The sequence below is a fragment of the Hevea brasiliensis genome, chromosome 9, assembly GCF_030052815.1.
Source record: "Hevea brasiliensis isolate MT/VB/25A 57/8 chromosome 9, ASM3005281v1, whole genome shotgun sequence".
Classification (NCBI taxonomy): domain Eukaryota; kingdom Viridiplantae; phylum Streptophyta; class Magnoliopsida; order Malpighiales; family Euphorbiaceae; genus Hevea; species Hevea brasiliensis.
Genome location: NC_079501.1, coordinates 64,835,417 through 64,850,682, shown reverse-complemented (window position 1 = coordinate 64,850,682; position 15,266 = coordinate 64,835,417).

Genomic DNA, 15,266 nt, shown 5'->3' with positions numbered 1-15,266 from the left:
TTCAGTTGATTCTAACTCCGTATGGTCAAGGAGGTCGAATCGGATTCTAACTCCCTATGGTCGGGGAGGTCAAATCATTGTGCACAGTACACATCACAATAATGAAACTTCCAAAAGGGCCATAACAAAAAGAACTTAGATCTAACCTCTAATAAGAGGAGAATCTAAGCCTGTGCACGTACCATGGTAATCAAAACAAAGCTAACTCCATTATCTCCTCAACAAATGAGAGAGATGGGTAATAACCTAGTCGAGTATCTATAGTGAGATACAAAATAATATCATCAATCTCTTTGTCCTTTTTGTGAGCGTAAATCACAACACAATTCAATTCAAAGTCAATTCCAATATCCAATAATTTTTTATGCTCATCACAATTCAAAGCATAAATTTGTATTTTTCCATGCAAAGTGCCCATCACAATTCAAAACATATTCTATCACAATTTTTCAAAACATAATTTATTCAATCCACAATAATGCTTAATACTTGTTAAAATACCATTTCACAAAGCTAAATTCATACATACTATAACAATTTCAATAATCATTGAATTAAATCCAATACTTGATAAACATAATACATAAGGAAATACGTCATTTAATCATATGAAATTTTTAAAACAAAATCAATTAAAAACTAGTTGTGCACAAACCTCTAATGAGTCGCCTTTTAGCCTTGACTCAGTGGGTCTTTTCCCTTCCTAGTGTCTTTTCTAACTGAAACACACAATTTAAAGTGTTTCAGTACTCATTTAAATTGTTTCTAATAATAAGGTTCAATAATTAAATTTTATTAATACTATTCCTTTCATTAATCAACCTATAATGTTGACCTTTAATGCACACTAGCTTAATTAGTTTTAATATCACTAATATGTTCCATTTTTCATTCCTCACATATTGACATATGTTGCCAATTTCATTTCAAAGCTTATTGCATTTTATTGTAATTATTCAGATTTTATGGCCAATGTTTACTGTCTATTGGACCAAGCTACAGTGTAAATTTAGCTGATTTCTCTTCATTAAATTATTTCTCATTGTGTCATCTTTAATTTCCGTTTTGAATCACTACATTTGGAGTTGTATAGCTCAGGTGATGATCAATTAACCATAACTAGGTCAAATCTAAATTTTATTTTCCTTTTTAGGCATTTTCGGTTCTGATTTTACTAATTTATTTGGACTATTTGTAATCACATTGAGGTCTAACATTCTTCATAAGTATTGTTGGACTATGTCTTAAGGACAACCAGAAATTTTGCTTACCATTTTTCAAGTCTTATAGAATTCTTTATAGACAAATTGTTAACTTGGACTCAAAGGTCCTATATTGGCATGGTCATCAATTAGATCAATGGATTTGACCTTAAATTCTAACCTTATACATTTATAATTTGAGGAAGTTGTTTGAAAAAAAGTTTTAAGTCTCTTTCTTAGCTTTCCAGATTGGTATGGCTCATTTAAATTGGACACTTTTGATGGGAGATATGCTTATTTGAATTTTCTGGATTTTATGGTCAATTATACTAATTCCAGATTTAGTGCGCCAAATTAATCAAGTTAGTTGACCTAGTTCCCTTGATTTCTAGGTTTTGGTCAAATTACCAATATTGTAGATCTATGTCTTATTGAAATTTTGGGACTGATTTCATGTCATTTGGAGTTCTATGGATCAAGTTATAGTCATTTTACTATTGCTGGTCAAGTTGTACTTATATTGCAAAGTTTAGGTCATTTTTAGGTCAAAGTCAATTCGGCCAGTTTTTGTAACCCAACTTGTGCAAGCATGTTGACTTGGTTCTGGTCATTTCTGGGCTTTGGTGTCTTCAGAAGAGTTGTAGCTCTATGTCTAAGATTTCCATTGTATAAATTTCAGGTCATTTGGACCTGTTTTGAGTGAGTTATGGCCAAAATACTAACTGCTGTTCAAATGGTCAATTTTCAGGTTTGCAATGTTACCAATCAAGATTTGGTCATCCTTTTAAGTCACTTCTAGGCAGAATTTGGGCAACACTTTTACCTAAAAGTTGGCCTATTTTATGTCTAGTTTCACCTCCAATTGATCAAGTTATGTCTAGCTCAAGTTATGGTCAATTAATCATAACTAGGTCAAATTTATATTTTAGTTTCCTTTTTAGGCATTTTTTGTTCTGATTTTACTAATTTATTTTGACTATTTGTAATCACATTGAGGTCTAGTATTCTTCATAAGTATTGTTGCTCTATGTATTAGGGACAACAAAAAATTTTGCTTACCTTTTTTCAAGTCTTATAGAATTCTTTATAGACAAATTGTTAACTTGGACTCAAAGGTCCTATATTGGCATGGTCATCAATTAGGTCAATGGAGTTGACCTTAAATTCTGACCTTTTAGATTTATAATTTGAGAAAGTTGTTTAAAACAAAGTTTTAGGTCTCTTTCTTAGCTTTTCAGATTGGTATGGCTCATTTAAATTGAACACTTTTGATGGGAGATATGCTTATTTGAATTTTCTGGATTTTATGGTTAATTATGCTAATTCCAGATTTAGTGTGCCAACTTAATCAAGTTAGTTGACCTAGTTCCCTTGATTTCTAGGTTTTGGTCAAATTACCAATATTGTAGATCTATATCTTATTGAAATTTTGGGACTAATTTCATGTCATTTGGAGTTATATGGACCAAGTTATGGTCATTTTACTATTACTGGTCAAATTGCACTTATATTGCAAAGTTTAGGTCATTTTTAGGTCAAAGTCAATTCGGCCAGTTTTTGTAACCCAACTTGTGCAAGCATTTTGACTTGGTTCTGGTTATTTCTGGGCTCTTTTGTCTTCATAAGAGTTGTAGCTCTATGTCTAAGCTTTCCATGGTATAAGTTTCAGGTCATTTGGACCTGTTTTGAGTGAGTTATGGCCAAAATACTGACTGCTATTCAAATGGTCAATTTTCAAGTTTGCAATGTTACGAATCTGGATTTGGTTATCCTTTTAGGTCACTTCTAGGCAGAATTTGGGCAACACTTCTACATGAAAGTTGGCCTATTTTATGTCTAGTTTCACCTCAAATTAGCCTCATACCAATTTCAATCACAACTTTATACTTATAACCTAATTTATACACTGCCAACAACCACAACCTGCATAAAAGAATTTACACTCCCAATTTGGCAATCCTCCTCCTCCCAATACTTCAATATTCATTCTTGGCATTTCTATATATTGTCAACACAATTTCAACAAAGTAAATTGGGTAGAATACTCAAAAGTTCAAGGTACACAATACTCCATTAAAATTCTATATGTAAGTTAACCCAAATTCACTATACATACTCACCTAAATTTCACACACACTTCCATGGCAATTACACACATACTGCCCCCAATTCATCACCATCATAATTCATTAATAATTTTTATCAATTTACACATGAAATCATGAGTTTACAAGCTGCCAACCATGGCAGTTTACTAAGGTAATTAATTCTTCTTTCAAACCCCTAAATTCAACACTAACATTAATATACACATACAATTAACTTGTTAATCTTTTAATCACTTCATTCAACATTAATTCCCACTAATTTAATATGAGAATAAATCAAACCTCTTTCATCTCCATGGCTGCCAAATTCATGGTGAACCAAAGCTCTAGCATTTCCTCAAAATTTCTTAACCATTTGATTTGTTTCAACCTTAGCACAACTTTTACTTAAGAAAATTTAAGAAACTAACACTAAGCTTTTATGGAGATTGATTAAACCTAAACTATTATTCTTCAAAATACCATCAATCTCTTCCTTGTAGTGTGGGGAGCAAAGTTAATGAAGGAGCAAAGTTAATGAAGGAATCAAGTGAAAAAAATGGCTTGAAGAGGGTTGCATGGAGGTGTTTTCACTTCGGCCATGGGAACTTTCATGGGAGAGCTTCGGCTGGTGCAATTTCTAGAGGTTGAAGATGACTTATGCTGTCCCATTTAGTTTATATAGTGGTCCCAAATCTACCTTAGTGGAGCAGTTTCATGAATTTTAATATTTGTTTATTCAAATTTCCTCAATTTACATTTTTATGCCTCAACTTCCATCATTTATATTATGTACCATAAATTTTAATTTTTATGACATTTTCAAAGTGTGCTGTCACACCCTACTCTCCCGTAAGATGTAACATAATCCCGTAGTACACCTAATGAATTATCGTACTTCGCCTACCGATAACCCATTAGATATACTACAAGGGATTTTAAAACAATTTTTGTGAAATTTAAGTCATCGATTAAAATCTGGTGTTATAAAATATTTTTCAAAATTTCGGCAAAGTGCTGGCTGTATTTTGAGAAAACAATTCTTCAATCTTGCAAAAGAAAATGCTCCCAATATGTTTTCTCAAATACAACTCCAATAACTTCATTTCAATTCACAATTCAATTCTCAATAAACAATCAATTCATTTTCAAACTAATCTCATCATAAAGAAACATTTCATTGATTACAAGACTCAAAATTTATATTAAAAACTATTCAAGTAAATGAAATCTCAAATTTACATTTACAATAATTTACATTTAATTACATACCAAAATGTTTTACAAGAGTTTTTATACAGCTGCTCAAATAATTTACATACATATTATTACATGCATATATCAAAACCTATGTACATGGGTAAACCTGGAGCTGATCTGAATGTCTATTTACATACATATTATTACATGCATACATCGAAACCTATGTACATGGGTAAACCTAGAGCTGATCTGAATGTCTCTTCAAAGAAGCTTACTCAATTGCTCTATGCTCTTTTCCCCTGCGACAGCATACAAAACTATCACTGAGTGGTGAACTCAGTGGTGCACAACTATAATTTAAAACATAGTACAATATACATTGACAAAATTTACAGCAAATAATTTAGAAATCTGAATACTCATCAAATTCCAAAACTCAAAATATTCATTGCCAATAATGTAAATCATTTGTATAAAATGACTTTGATCACGAAATTCAATTTATCAAATCATAACTAACCATTTAAGGTAATTCCAACAAAATCAATTATACATAAATCATAATTGAAATCACAATTCTTTACTATTCAAAAACCATTCTGTATCTCAAAAACCATTCTTTATCTCACTAACTATGCAAGACTTATCCGAAAGGGCCATCTTCGGGGTGATTTTAACTCCCTATGACTGGGGAGGTTGAATCAGATTCTAACTCCCTATGGTCAGGGAGGTCGAATCATCGTGCATAGTACACATCACAATAATGAATCTTCCAAAAGGGCCATAATATAAAACTTAGATCTAACCTCTAATAAGAGGAGAATCTAAGCCTGTGCACGTACCATGGTAATCAAAACACAACTCACTCCATTGTTTTCTCAACAAATGAGAGAGACGGGTAATAACCTAGTCAAGCATCTATAGTGAGATATAAAACAATATCACAATCCATTTAGTGAGCATAAATCATAATACAATTCGATTCAAAGTCAATTCCAATATCCAATAATTTTTATGCTCATCACAATTCAAATCATAAATTTGCATTTTTCCATGCAAATTGCCCATCACAATTCAAAACATGTTCTATCACAATTTTCCAAAACATAATTTATTCAATTCGCAATAATGCTTAATACTTGTGGAAATACCATTTCACAAAACTAAATTCATACATACTATAACAATTTCAATATTCATTGAATTAAATCCAATGCTTGTTAAACATAATACATAAGAAAAATATATCATTTAATCATATGAAATATTCAAAACAAAATCAGTTAAAAACTAGTTGTGCACAAACCTCTGATAACTGTCTCTTGGCTCTGACTCATTCTTTCTTTCCCCTTCCCTAAGTCTTTGCTAACTGAAAAACACAATTTGAAGTGTTTCAGTACTCATTTAAACTGTCTCTAAGAATAAAGCTTAATAATTAACTTATTGAATTCTATTATTTCCTTAGTCAACCTAAGATGTTGACCCTCAATGCATTCTAGGTGAATTAGGTTTTAATGTTACCAATATGTCACATTTGTAGCCTTTTTGTATTGGTACATGTTATCAAATTCATTTCCATGTATATTGCATTTTATTGAAATTTATTGTATTCCGGTATACCAATTTGACCAAGCTGGATGACCTAGTTCCCTCGGTTTTCGAGTTTTAGTCAAAACTACAAACTTGTAGATCTATGTCTTATTGCACATAAGGCAAAATTTTAGGTCATTCTGAGTTATGTAGACCAAGTTATGGTCAATCTACTAATGCTGGTCAAAATGCATCAAAATGCTCCCTTTAGGTCATTTTTAGATCACTTCTGGTTCGGCCAGTTTTTGGACCCAAACTTGTGCAAACTATTTGACTTGCTTATGGTCATTTCTGGGCTTTGGTGTCTTCATAAGAATTGTAGATATGTGTCTCAATTATTCATGGTAAAAATTTCAGGTCAATTGGACCTGTTTGAGTAAGTTATGGCCAAAACACTAACTGCTGCCTAAATGGTCAATTTTCAGGCCTTAAATGCAATAATCCGGATTCGATCATTTTTCAAGTTACCTTCTAAGCAGAATTTTGGTAAGCTTCCTTCATGAAAGTTGGCACATTTTATGCCTAGTTTCACCTCCAATTGGTCTCATACCAATTGGAGCCACACACTTAAGGTTCTAAGCCAAAATACACACTGCCCTGCAACATACTCTTCATCACATACCAAGGACACATTCAACACTTATCAAGTCATTTCCTTTATGCAATTTTTAGTTTGTACCATAGCATAAACACATTTAGCAACTCATTTTTTGTCATTTTGGCAGCTTATAACTACACTCAGTATGCACATTATAGTACATAATTTACCAAGTCCAAATTACAAACAATTTAACCACATGACCTAGCTCATTTACATGTCCAAAGTCACACCTTTATACATATGTACATGCTACCATAACAAGCACCATAATTCAACAATATAATTTCATAAACCAAATTGTACCTCTCTTTCAATTAACTTCCAAGCTTCCAAAATCAAGTGTACTTTCACGTTTACATTTAGTATACATTACCCAATTTATTCCTACACACATAAACCCTTCATCAACACTTTAATCTACCATTTACATGCAAGGATAAACTGCCCTTATTGAAGTTCAATGGCTGCAAAAAATATACCTCTCCCTTAACTCATCAAACTTCAAAAATCCATCCACAGTTCAACTATCCATAACATCCATACAAAGTTTAATGAAACAATAATAAAAAAACACATACTTACCACTTTTGAAACTCTTCAAAACCTCACCAAAACTTGATCTTCTTGCTGTCTATCTACTGCCCAAGTGGTGTAGAGCAATTTTAGTAAAGGAAGCATTGAAGTATCATGGCTTGATCATGGGGAATGGGAGCTCTAAGGTGGGACGGCAATGGAGGTTTTCTTTCTTCCATTTTCGGCTGGTTTTTGGGAGCGTTGAAGAAGATGAAATTTCTGTCCAAATGAAGGTTTAGTGGTCCACTTAAGTGAGGTGAGTGGAGCACTAAGTGAGGGTTAAGTATTAATTTGTTCTAAAGTTTCCAAATTCCACATTTAACTCTTAACTTTTGCTATTTAATTTATGTACCACCAATTTAATTTTTCATGACATTTTCCAAGTGTAACATCATTTATTTTTAATGGAAATTTAGGTTAAAAGACAACTCGGGGTGTCAAATGATCACAATGCCCCTGTTCGGGTTGCATTCCTGATTTTTCGGTAACACCGAGTTTTATCGTTTTCTCGATTTTTCATTTTTCTTTGTACTAATTATTTAATTTTTCTTTGATATTTTTAATGATATTTATACTTCAATAGGTATTTAATTATGTCTTAAAAATATTTTTCAGGGTTCCCCACGGTCCAAGGCTAGTCAACGGTCCACGCTGTAACTTCCCAGTGCGGTCACCCATCGCTAGGGTTCTCGGCTCGTTTAACTTGGTTACATTTCATTGCTATTATTTTTCATTTGTTTTTCTTGTACTTTCTTTTCTTGTATTTCATTATTTTATGTCTCCTCATTCATATATAAGTGTAATTCTAGGCATCCTAGTTGTCTGGACAACACTGGTCACTGGAACAGTAGAACGCACTACCGAACATAGGGGTGTTTCAATTCTCCCCCCTGAAAATAAATTTCGTCTCGAAATTCCACCTGGTATTAGTCTCTGAACAGCTATGGGTGTTGTCTCCTCATATCCTCTTCACGTTCCCAAGTAGCTTCCTCGCTTGAATTATGGTTCCACAGCACTTTAACTGTAACACCCCTATGTTCGGTAGTGCGTTCTATTGTTCCGATGACCAGTGTTGTCCGGACAGCTAGGATGCCTAGAACTACACTTTGATATGAGTGAGGATACATAAAATAATGAAATACAAGAAAAGAAAATACAAGAAAAATAAAGGAAAAATAATAGCAAAGAAATATAACCAAGTTAAGTGAGCCGATAACCCTAGCGAAGGGTGACCGCACCGAGAAGTCACGGCGTGGACCGTTGACTAGCCTTAGACAGCGGGGAACCCTGAAAAATATTTTTAGGACTTAAGGAGACATCAATTGAAGTATAAATATCATTATAAATAACAAAGAAAAATTAATTAATTAATTAGTACAAAGAAAAGTGAGAAATCGAAAAACGGACAAAACCCAGTGTTACCGAAAAATTGGGAATGCAACCCGAACAGGGGCATTGTGGTCATTTGACACCCCGAGTTTTCTTTTGACCTAAATGTCCATTAAAAATACATGATATTATATTTGGAAAATGTCATGAAAAATTAAATTAGTGGTACCTAATATAAATAGCAAAAATGGGGTGTAATTTGAGTAATTAAAACTTTAAACATATAATATAATTGATTTATGGTGAGTGGAGCACTATGGGCTTAAAATAAACATTAAGAGGGCAGGTGTAAACCCACTCACACTTCATCTTCAACCTTCCTCCCATCCATGCCGAAATGAAACTCACCAAATCCTCCATTGCCGCATTGATTCAAGCTTCCAAACCTCCTCCATTTTCACCTCCAAACCACCAAAGTCATTTCACTAATTTTGATCCCCACCTCACAAGGAAGAAGTAGATACTAAAATCAAGGGAGTTTGGTGAAGATTTAACAAGCCTCATCAATAGGTAAGTTTGTGTTTTTTATTTTTATTTTATTAAAGTTTGTAAGGATGTTATGGGTATTTGATTTATGGAAAGATTTTTGAGGTTTGATATTTAAAGAGGGATGTGTACTTTTGGCAGCCATGGAAACTCCTTGAAGACAGTTTATTTTTGCTTGTAAATGGTGGATTAAAGGATTGATTAAATGTTTATGTGTGTAGGAAATTATTTGGGTGATGTATACTTAGTATATGTGAATGTGTATTTGAAATTTGAAGCTTGGGAATTAATGGAATGTAAATGCATGAATCGGTAGCCTGGTTTGGTGAACCATAAGGATGTTATTTTATTTTTGGATTATGGTATAATAATGTTGAATTGTGACGGTTGTTATGGCAGCTTGGGTATATGTGTGATGGTGTGAGATTGGACATGTAAATGAGCATGAATAGGTGGTTAAATTGTTCTAATTGAGTTTGACAAATTCTGCACTTTATGGTGTATGTTGAATATGATTATAACCTGCCAAAATGATCAACAATATGTGGTAAAATATGTTTAGGTTATGGTACAAACCAGAATGGGCATGAATGTGAAGTTTGGTAAGTGTTAAAGGTAACCTTTGATGAGTATGAACAAAATACAATAAGGCAGTTTGTGTTTTGGGCTTAGAACCTTATGTGTGTGGCTCCAATTGGCATGAGACCAATTGGAGGTGAAACTAGGCACAAAATGTGCCAACTTTCATGAAGGAAGCTTGCCAAAATTCTGCTTGTAAGGTAACTTAAAAAATGACCAAATCCGGATTAGTGCAATTAAGGCCTGAAAATTGACCAATTGGGCAGCAGTTAGTGTTTAGGCCATAACTCACTCAAAACAGGTCCAATTTGACCATGAATACTTAAGACCTATATCTACAAGTCTTATGAAGACACTAAAGCCCAGAAATGACCATAAGTAAGTCAAAAAGCTTGCACAAGTTCGGGTCCAAAAACTGGCCGAACCAAAATTGACCTAAAATGACCTAAAGTGACTAATTTTGATGCAATTTGACCAGCAATAGTAAAATGACCATAACTTGGTCTACATAACTCAGAATGACCTAAAATTTTTCCCCGTGTGCAATAAGACATAGATCTACAAGTTTTTAGTTTTGACCAAAACCCGAAAATTGAGGGAACTAGGTCGTCCAGCTAGGTCAAACTAGTATCCCGGAATCCAACAAATTGCAAGAAAATGCAAGATACATGGAAATGAATTTGGTAACATGTACCAACCCTAAAAGACTATCGAATGTGACATATTAGTAACATTAAAACCTAATTTACCTAGAATGCATCGAGAGTCGGCATATTAGGCAGACTAAGCAAGTAATAGAATCCAGTGAATTAATTATCAAGCATTATCGTTAGAGATAGTTTAAATGAGAACTAAAACACTTCAAATTGTATTTCTCAGCTAGCAAAGACTCAGGGAAAGGGAAGGAAACACTGAGTTAAGGCCAGGAGACAGTTATCAGAGGTTTGTGTACAATAGTTATTTCTTTTGAATTTTTCAATTGAAATAAATTATGAATATTTGTATATTATTGTTTTCAATTATGGAAATGTGTTTGAATGGATACTTATTGCTTGAAAAGCATTGTAAATGGTTTGAAACTGTGGAAAAATTGATTTAGTGTGATTTGTGAAAATTGAAGTTAATTATAAATTGTGTTGCCATTTTGTGAATGAAATTATGACTTTGAAAATTTATTGGATTCTCACGATTCATTTGAATAAAATGTTTGGAATTGATTTTGTGTTCACACTTAGCATGACAGTGTCACATCATTCCTTCTCTATTTATGGGGTTGTGATCATTTATTTTTCTCCCTCTCTAGTTTACTAGTTGAGGTTGTAGATCGGATGAGTACTCATTATATAGCTAGCTTCCTTCCTCATTGATTTCGATTAGTGGGGCTGTGATTGCTTTGTCGTGGTGTACAACGCGGCATTGATCAGAAAATTATGTCATGGATTAAGTTGTGTATGATTTAGCAACACTGTATTCTTAAATTATTTGACTAAATTCTTTTGAATTTAACTATGTTTTGATTACTGAGATTTGTTGTGACATTGTGTTAAATTCCTTATGACATTCATTGTCTTGAATTTAATTATGGTTTTACATATCCATCATTTATATGATTTATGAATTGTGATTTAAATTTGTATTTGGTTAATGTTGTGCACCACTGAGACATTGTCTCAGCGATAGCTTTCCATTGCTGTCGCAGGTAGACAGACGGACAGGGCAGCAGACTAGGCTGCTACTTCATTCAGCGGGAGATCATCGGGTATATTGAGTATATCACATTTTGCATTTTGTACTGTAATGCATGTTCACTGTATGTATATATTGTTCTTGGTTTTGAGCAGTTGTAAATTAAAATTGTACATTGAAGTTGTAAAATAAATTATGAGTTATTTTGGCTTGTAAAATTTGTACTGTATTTCTTTAATCTCAGTCTTTGAAAAATTATTGTGGATTTGAGTTGAATCACGTATTGTGTTGAATTATGTTGGACTTTGAGATTGAGAAAAATATTGAAGTGCTTTTTACAGGTTTTTGAAGAACTGTTTTATCCAAAATACAGATAGCACTCTGCCAAAATTTTTACAGAAATTCCTAATAATTCAAATGTGTTAGTTCTTTCACTTAAGTTCAAAAAAAGTTTTTAACACCTGTAAATAGTGCTCACCACTGTAAAAGAAGTAAGAAAAGTTTGAAAATCCCTTATAGTGTATTTAATGGATTATCAGTAGATGAAGTTGGTAATTCTTTAGGTATACTATGGGATCATGTTATGCCTTACAGAGGGGTAGGGTGTGACATATTTTAGTGGTATCAGAGCTAGTTTTTAAATTCTGTTTTCACATATTATTTGAATATTCCTTCTTCATAGTACAACTGCTCAATATCATTGTTTGATACATACAGTACATTACATTATAAATATGCACTAACGGGAGGAAATCTCCTTGTGTTAATTGTTCAGGAGGTCTAAGATCCTCGCATTGACTATGGAAGAGGGTGATCGTTCAGTTGATCATTCTATAGAGGCTGAGGTGCAAGGGGATGCCCCAGCCCTACACAATGTCAGTGGTTCAGCAGCACCAGCCCTTGCAGTGCCGTAGTTCCTGCTCAGTTTGCTCCGCAGATGGCTGCAATGTTCCAACAAATGGCTGGTAATGTGCCTGCTCAAGTCCCAATACAGACACCAGTGGTACAACCACAGTCTTCTGCTAGACAGTATGACAAATTGATGAAATATGGGGTTACAGAGTTCAAGGGGACAGTAGATCCTCTAGAGGCTGAACAGTGGTTAGAGAGGATGGATAGGGTATTCAAGAAATTACAGTGCATGGAGGAGCTCAGATTTGAATACTCAGTATCTTTGCTACAGGGGGATGCTTATGACTGGTGGAAAACCATTCCCCATAGTCTGGTAGAACCTTCAGTGCTAACATGGAATGACTTTCTTAGGGAATTCAAACAAAAATATGTCCCCGATGCTTATGTAGACCAGAAGTTACAAGAATTCCTAAGTCTGAAACAGGGGAGCAGATCAGTGGCTAAGTATGAAAGAGAATTTTCCCGCCTGAGCCATTATGCAGTAAGTTTACTTGCTATCAGCAGGGAGAGATGCAAGAGGTTTGAAACCAGCTTGAAACCCAGTATCAGATTATAAGTGGTCGGATTCAAACACACTAACTTCTCTGAACTTGTTTCTCAAGCCCTAGAGTTGGAAAGAATTGAGTCTGAAGCTGCTCCTGAGAAAAAGAAATCAGAGAAGACAGAGAAAGAGGGAAAATTCGTAGAACAGAGTTCCAGTGGTCCTACTGGAAAGAGGAAAAATTATGGGGGACACAGCAAAAGTGGCAAGAAGTCTGGTCGGAGAAGACATTCAGGACAGAAACCTCCTCTATCTGGTCAGCAGAGTACCAGAGGTTCCTACCCTTCCCACCAATGTGAAACTTGTGGAAGATATCATGGTGGGATATGCTATAAGGCTATTGGAGCCTGTTATAACTGTGGAGGCACAGGACACTTTGCAAAGGACTGCACCAGTAGTCGCAGAGTTAGACCATCTCCTACTACTGCAGAAGGGTCAGTTCAGAGCCCTGTTACCAGAAGTTCACAACCACCTAGCAGAGGTAGAGGCAAGGGTAGAGCTAGCCCAGCAGGTAGCCAAGGCACAGTGAAACATTCAGAGCAAGATAGTGCTCCAGTAAGAATCTATGCAATGAGACAGAGAGAAGAGGCCGAGACATCTGATGTTGTGGCTAGTACCTTCTCAACTTTTAATCAAGATGTGTTTGTGTTATTTGATCCGGGTTCTACCCATTCTTATGTGAGTGCTAGCATCATTAATTGCATTTCTGTTCCATGTACAAAAATGGACTTTGAGGTGCTAGTAACAAGTCCGCTAGGACAGGAGGTCAGGGTTAATAGAATGTATAGAGATTTTCCTTTAGTGATCCAAGGACACACTTTTCTGTCTGATTTCATTGAAATGCCCTTCAGAGATTATGATATCATCTTGGGCATGGATTGGTTAGCTAGGCATCATGCCATGATTGACTGTAGGTTGAAGACAGTCACTTTTGGTCTCCTTCAGTACAGTGATGTGGTAATACATGGGGAGAGGCAGTTATTGCCATCAAACATCATTTCGACTGCACTAGCTAGAAAAATGATCAGAAAGGGGTGTGAAGCATACTTGGCACATGTAGTAGACACCCAAGTGGGGAGTGCAGCATTGAAGGACATCCCTACAGTATATGACTTTCCAGATGTGTTTCCTGATGAATTGCCAGGATTACCACCTAAAAGAGAAGTTCAGTTTGAAATTAATGTTATGCCTGGTGTGGATCCAATCTCCATAACACCATACAGAATGGCACTAGCAGAGTTGAAGGAGTTGAAGATACAGTTGCAAGAACTACTTGAAAAGGGCTTCATCCGCCCTAGTGTGTCACCTTGGGGAGCACCAGTGTTGTTTGTTAAGAAGAAGGATGGTACTCTCCGCTTATGTATAGATTACCGGTAGTTGAATAAGGTGACAATAAAGAACAGATATCCATTGCCTCGCATTGATGATCTGTTTGATCAGTTGAAGGGTGCAGCTGTATTCTCCAAAATTGATTTGCGATCTGGTTATTATCAGTTGAAGGTGCAAGAGCAGAGTATTCCAAAAACTGTTTTCAGAACTCGGTATGGCCACTATGAGTTTCTAGTAATGCCATTCGGGTTAACAAATGCTCCAACTGCTTTTATGGATCTGATGAACACTATCTTCAGACCATATCTCGATCAATTTGTGGTGGTATTTATTGACGACATTTTGATATACTCGAGGAATGCAGAGGAGCATGATAGACATCTACAGATTGTGCTGCTGACTTTAAGGGAGAAACAGCTATACGCCAAATTGTCGAAATGTGAATTTTGGCTGAAAGAAATCTCCTTTTTGAGACATGTTGTGTCGGCTGACGGAATCAAGGTAGATTCCAGCAAAGTAGAAGCTATCCTTAATTGGAAGCCGCCCAAGAATATCACAGAAATTCGCAGTTTTCTGGGTTTAGCTGGATATTACCGCCGGTTTGTGAAAGGGTTTTCTATGTTATCTTCTCCACTGACCAAGCTGCTTCGGAAAGATGTGAAATTTCAGTGGACAGATAAATGCCAGCAAAGTTTTGATGAGGTGAAGAGGTGTTTAACTGAAGCTCCAGTCCTCACTTTACCTACTCCGGGTAAAGAATACACAGTTTATAGTGATGCTTCTCATAATGGGTTAGGCTATGTACTGATGCAAGATCGGAATGTCATTGCTTATGCATCACGCCAGCTGAAACCGCATGAGAGGAACTACCCAACGCATGATCTGGAGCTAGCAGCTATTGTTTTTGCTCTGAAGATCTGGAGAGACTATTTGTATGGGGAGAAATGCTACATTTACACAGATCATAAGAGCTTGAAGTACTTAGGCACCCAGAAGGAATTGAATTTGAGGTAGAGGAGATGGTTAGAACTGATTAAAGACTATGATTGCTTAATAGACTATCAGCCAGGGAAAGCAAATGTGGTGGC